We start from the raw sequence: 6,134 nt of genomic DNA on the forward strand, positions 1-6,134 counted from the left end.
GAAATATAAACCCAATCTAACCCTTTAAAAAAAAAAAAAAAAAAAAAAAAAAAAGCAAAAAAAAAAAAGCCAGGAAACTCCTGACTGCTCCACTCCAGTGGAAATTATTTGCCAAAGAAGTGAAGTGATTAATTCCAGCAGTTGCTTTCCCAAAGGCACACACACACACAACCTACCATATGGTAGATTCCTATCTCTTGGTTAGCAACATATTTCCTTTTCACTACTACGTCCTCCTTTCGTTAGGGATTACTGGAGATGCTGTAAAAGCAGCCTACAAATATAAGCTGTGTCAGCAGAGAGGTAGCACTGTTTATTTTTAAAAAAGCCAGCAATGCACCCTGGCAGCAAGAAAAGGCCAACAGCATCCCGTGCTGCACCAGGGGGTGAGGGAGGTGAGCCTTCCTCTCTGCTCAGCACTGTGTTTTTGTTGTATTTCCCCAGTGCAAGAAAAATAAGGACTCACTGGGCAAGTCCACAAGGGCCATAAAGAGCAAGAGGCTCTGAGGTTTAAGTAGAGCTTGAGGAAGCAGGGACTCTTCAGCCTCGAGACCAGACGATGCACGGGGAGGGTTTATCGATATGTAGAAATACCTGATGGGAGGGAACGAAGATGAGGGAGCCAGATTCTTCCCAGTGGTTACCACTGACAGGACAAGGGGCAATGTGTGCAAATTAAAACACACGAAATTCAATCTGAACAGAAGGAAACAGGTTTTAACTGAGAAGGTGGTCAAACAATGGCCCAGGGTGTCCAGGGAGCCCATGGAGTCTCCATCCTTGGAGAAACTCAAAACCCATGGTCCTGGACAATCTGCTGCAGCAGAAGTGTTGGACTAGGTGAGCTCAAGAGGTCCCTTCCAACCTGAACAATTCTGTGATTCCATATCAAAACAAAGTAAATCAACTCACTGCATCAGGATATAAGACTCTGAATCCAGAGCTAATTTCTATACCTTACTGGAAAAGTGTGATACCATCAACTATTTAACACAGTGACAGAATCCAGAGCTAATTTCTATGCCTTACTGGAAAAGTATAGTATTTGAGTGATACCATCAACTATTTAACACAGTGACAATAAACTTAAAATGCTAAAGATGTCTTAATGAAATGAGTCTTGATTTAGTCCCGAGCAGTGCACTGAGTGTAACTTAAACATGACATTCTACAGAAGGCAATCCTGGGAATTACAGACCCATAATCACATTATTTATTACATCTCCTAGAAATTAACACGTATCAATAAACAAAATATAGTGAAGCAGAAGCTGATGTGCTTTTCAAAGAGCAAAGATCTTGATTCACAAATGTCTTTCAGGTCTTTAGGATTCCAAAGCACCTCAATACAGACAAAAGCAGACAAAATGAGAACAAACGATCATTTACATAATGGAAAGCACCTCAACCTTCCATCGTGGAGGATCTATGCTGTTCTCCACACTGGTACGTGAGTCACTGAAGACTGAACAATGTTGCTGCAAACTGCACTGATAATTTAAAAGTGTTCAGGATGATTAACAAGAGCTGAGTGTAAACAACTACAGAAAGATCCCGCAATACCAAGTGATTAAAAGGGCAGAGGAAATGTCAAATGTTCATAAATGTATGGGGAAAAATATTGCTATATCTAGACAATGGGATATAAATTAGCAATTCACTCAAAGAGATGCTTTTGAGAGCAGTTTCATGAAATCATTGATTTAATGCTTAGCGTCAGTCAAAATGGAAAAAGACTAAAGAGCAATTAGAGAAGGATTTGAAAAAAAAACCAAAAAAAAACCCCCAAAAAATCCTCATTCAACTGTGTAATGCCATGGGACATCTGAGTGCTGAGGCTCCTTCCAACTGCTGTACCGAGAGGTACAATGGTAAAATGGCAAATGTTTAAATGTAGCTTCTAAGACAAAAGGATGAATAAAAAACCCTAAAGCAGTTCTCTCTACATTACCCTGTTTACTGCTAGAAATTTGCCTGTTTTTCTGCTACTACAGACTGGATTTTTTTTTTTAATATTCATTTTTTGTGCCAAAGTCCATAGCCAAAATCGAACCTCAACAGAATAGTAAAGTGAGGAAATAAAAAAGCCAGGAAGAGTTTGGGTGTTCATACTATTTGCAGCTAATAATGACATTAAAAATTCAAAAAATTACAAATTGAAATCATGTAAGGTTTAAATTTGATTTTAAATTATTTCTCTTCAAAAGAGTAAACAGACTACATACTAGAAGATTTGCTTGTGGCAACTGTTTCAGAATAAAGAATTTCAAGAATCCCTTGGCCTCTGATATACAACCCCTTTTATTTAACTTCATCTAATTGAAGACATCTGCAGTGGTGCCACACAAAATTTAATTCAAGCTTCGAAATGTCAATAAAAAGTGTCTGTAAGAAACAATACCGGTATAAACCTGGCAGGGAAGTGTGCATCAACATCTACGTAGCCATACAAAATTAAGACTATAATGGCAGTCTGCTGCCTGAGTTGACGAGGTGATAAAAGCCCTTTTCCTATAAAGTCTAATGAGCTCTATTACTCTTCAGCTTTCAGGAATGTAAAGGCCAGTGGACTCGGCAGAGAAAAGCAACAAACTCTCCACACATGGATCCATTCAAACTTCCACATATCAAATTACCAGCGTAATTACTATAACCTGACAATTTCATTACAGTCACGCGGTACTTAACTCTTTAAGACTAACAAGAAAGACAGTGCAAGGAACCCACAGCAGTACGTTTGCCTGAAACGAAGCAACAGCAGCTCTCCTAAACTTTTAACTCAGCTTGTAGTCAAATACCAGTTCAGTAAGTTATTAATGCATTTTTTCTTCATAGAAATAAATCAAGACAGCACTCTCTGCTACTATTTAACACAGTGATGTGAAATTCAGTGGTAGCTTATTGTCCAGCAAAGGAGTCCTCAGCCTCCTTTGAAAACACAGTCTTATCTTCTTACCAGTCAGTGATGACACAAATATTGTGACACCCATCTATAGCATTTATACCGTACTGGTTTGCTGTCTACAGAGAGCAAAGAGGAAAGAATACACCCGTTTCAAAACTTGCACCCCAAAGAAATCCATACCTCCAGAGGAGAATCACAGAGGAAGCGCGTGAACTGCATCGAGGTAGGTTCATCACAAATACGTGCCCAAGAAGACAGTCCAAATATGCAAAGCAGAAAAAACAATACAAATATTAGCAATACTTCAGGATACAGTAACAGTCAGACAAATAGGCTCTTTCAAAACCATGTATTTGAGAAACACCATCAGATTTTAAGAGTTCAAACCAAATTTCCATAAACCGCCTCCCACGTTTTATTTCGTTTAGAAGTATGAATAGATATAACGATTAACCATCCAAAGGACTTCCTTTCTATAAAAAGAAGATGATTTTTAAGAAAAGCAATGTGAGAGAATTATCACCACGTAACATAGGTTTCATTCTGGTGCCCTTAATTCTAAATTACACATTTCTCTGTGACTGCCTGCACCAGGGAGACTCTTCCCACCCTCCCATTGGTACCTGCCCCATCACTAAAGCAAGGGGGTTAGGGCCCACATGTCTCTTAATATACATTAAGTCTATTTTCACGCAAAATCATAAGCAAGCCTGGTTTAAGTCTAAAGAGGAGGAAGAAGAAAAAAAAATAAAATCAACTTCCTGAAAGTGCAAGCATTTTCACAACAGAATTCTTTCCTCAATACTAAATGATGTTCTGCAGACGAGCAATCAAAAAGGCAATGTTTTAATGATCTGGAGCTCATTCAAGATTCTGAGAGTAATAAAATATAATAGTTATTTATTTACCATCATTTACTTACTTCATACAAATACTTCCTTATTGGTGGATTCCCCATTAAACATGTTACAATGTTCCGGTATGTATTTAACTTCAACCTTTGTTTAAAATCTAGTATGTGTTACACAGTTTAATCCCTCCTCTTTTAATAACTGGATGATTTAATAAGTCTGCAGTTTGCAAACTGCAAAGTAACAGTAAATAGAAATTTTCAATTAAAAGTTTGATAAAAGGAATATATAGAGACACCTCCAAAACCCTGTTCATTGTCAATATTTTGTCATCAAGAATTCTATTAATTTCTGAGATGAACTGAAGAAGATTATTCGATTTAAAGGGGAATACAAAAAATGGGATGAGGACTTATCAGTCGTCCCATTTTTCCCAGGGAAGGGATGGAGAGGAAGGCAGGCAGCAATAACAAGTGCCAATGTTATAAGTTGCTGTCTTAGGACAGAGTGCCATATACAGCCTAAGTAATTAAAACTTTGACTTTACTTTAGATGGGGCAATAAAACTGATTTTAGAAATAAAAACACAACTGCCAGTAGGTGCATATATATATATATACACACACATATATATACACTCCTATTTCAGACTCTTCCCCCTCAAACACAGAGCAGCAGCAGATCTATGGCTGAATGGTAACCTCTGGACACAGACCTTACAGAAGAACCCTGAATTTCCATAAGGTGCCAGTGAAAACAGGGGATTGTGCATTTCCTATAATTAACCATTTCAGATCTAGTCACCAGCTCTCCAAATTACTCAGAGTACACAAAAATGAATGACTGTGATACCTTAATCAAATTCTAGAATTGTTATTATTCAATGGACAGGGAGAAAGAACGAGGGTGAAAAACCCCACCAGACAATACTTAAAGAGAAAAAAAAAAAGAAATTCAAAATTTGAATTATTGAGGTATGTTCCCATAAAAAAGAACAAGAGTTACAAATTCCTACACTGCGAGTGCATCAGTCCTTACAGCCAGTCATTTCAGAACGTGCAGGCTTCAGTAAAAATAAACCATCTGTTATTAATTTTCATGTCAGAAGACCCCCAATAGTTCTTAATCTGTAACTTTAGCTTTATAGTGCAAGTTAAACCCTATGGGTGAGAAAACTGAGCCAACGACACTTTTCAAACAGTTTTATCCATTTTCCAGGCCCTGCTGCACCAACCCTTGGCTTTGGGGGCTGGGGGGGAGGGCACATTTTAAGTGTACTTAAGCATAACTCCTGCTTGCTCAGGAGTATGTACTTTTGCAACTATCTAGACTTCTGGACAGAATATTCTTAACTGCACTTGAATTTGTATCACAATCTTATAAGAAAAAAAAACTGCAATTCTTATTACATATTATTTCACCTGTTGATACTTGCTAAATTCTCAGGATAGACAATTTTCTTAACTCCTAGAAAACTTCAAAAGACCAGGAATCTTCTCTAGAAGTCAATTAAGAAACAACTAACATTTTTTTTTATTGTGGGCGTGTTGTTTGGTTGCTGTTTTTTTAAGGAAGAATGTAATTGACACATAGAGCTGGAGAATTTAATAAATATTTTAGATCCACTGACCTCTGCTGTTATCTTCTCAACCCTTACCCTCCCCTCCCACCCCCAAATCCACACCACTTTCATCATAACCCAGAAATATCCCTAGTCTACATTTATTTAAACTGAAGTAAACGTAAAGATTCAGCTTCTAAATTAACAAACTCATTTTAATACTGCAAGATTATGAATGCAATTCGAAAATGACTCAACAAACCATGAAAGAAATAGCGTTGCATGTAAAATAAATCAGTATGTCACATAAGCACAATTAAAATTCCTTTCACAAAGTCATGCTTTTCTGATTTTAATTTCAAACTGAATTAGATAAAGTTTAGTCTTTTAAAAACTACGTAATACATATATATATATATATATATATGAAATCCACAACATTCTTGTTGTGGTGCAAACTACTTACAATTGCCAGAAAGAACCAACAGAACAACAGGAAATAAGTTCAAACGTAATTAATAAACTAAGAGAGGACACATCAGTGAGAATCAAATCAAAGACAGGGAAAAAGCAGAAAAATAACAGGAAGGTTTGGCTCAACTCAAGAGTTACTTGCTCAACTGAAAGCACATGCACAGCTTTAAAAAGCTGTAATAAAACTGGAGTGTTAACACCTGCTTCCTTCTACAGGTGGGGGAAGATATTCAGGTGCTTTGGATGCTGAACCAGAACGGGCTTCACCTGGTGGCTCAGCAGCTTTCTGAGGTCACACAACGATGTCCCAGCCTTCTCGGGAGAAAACAGCTCTGAGGCATCA

The 6,134-nt window shown here is 37.4% G+C and overlaps 1 protein-coding gene across 4 annotated transcripts in view; it reads right to left on the minus strand.

Moving 5' to 3' along the window:
- The window catches only part of ATE1 (arginyltransferase 1), an 88,130-nt gene that overhangs the window by 50,661 nt on the left and 31,335 nt on the right, over nucleotides 1-6,134 (minus strand). The gene's annotated exons all lie outside the window — the stretch shown is intronic.

This window comes from Calidris pugnax, unplaced genomic scaffold (assembly GCF_001431845.1).
Source record: "Calidris pugnax isolate Ruff unplaced genomic scaffold, ASM143184v1 scaffold89, whole genome shotgun sequence".
NCBI classification, from domain to species: domain Eukaryota; kingdom Metazoa; phylum Chordata; class Aves; order Charadriiformes; family Scolopacidae; genus Calidris; species Calidris pugnax.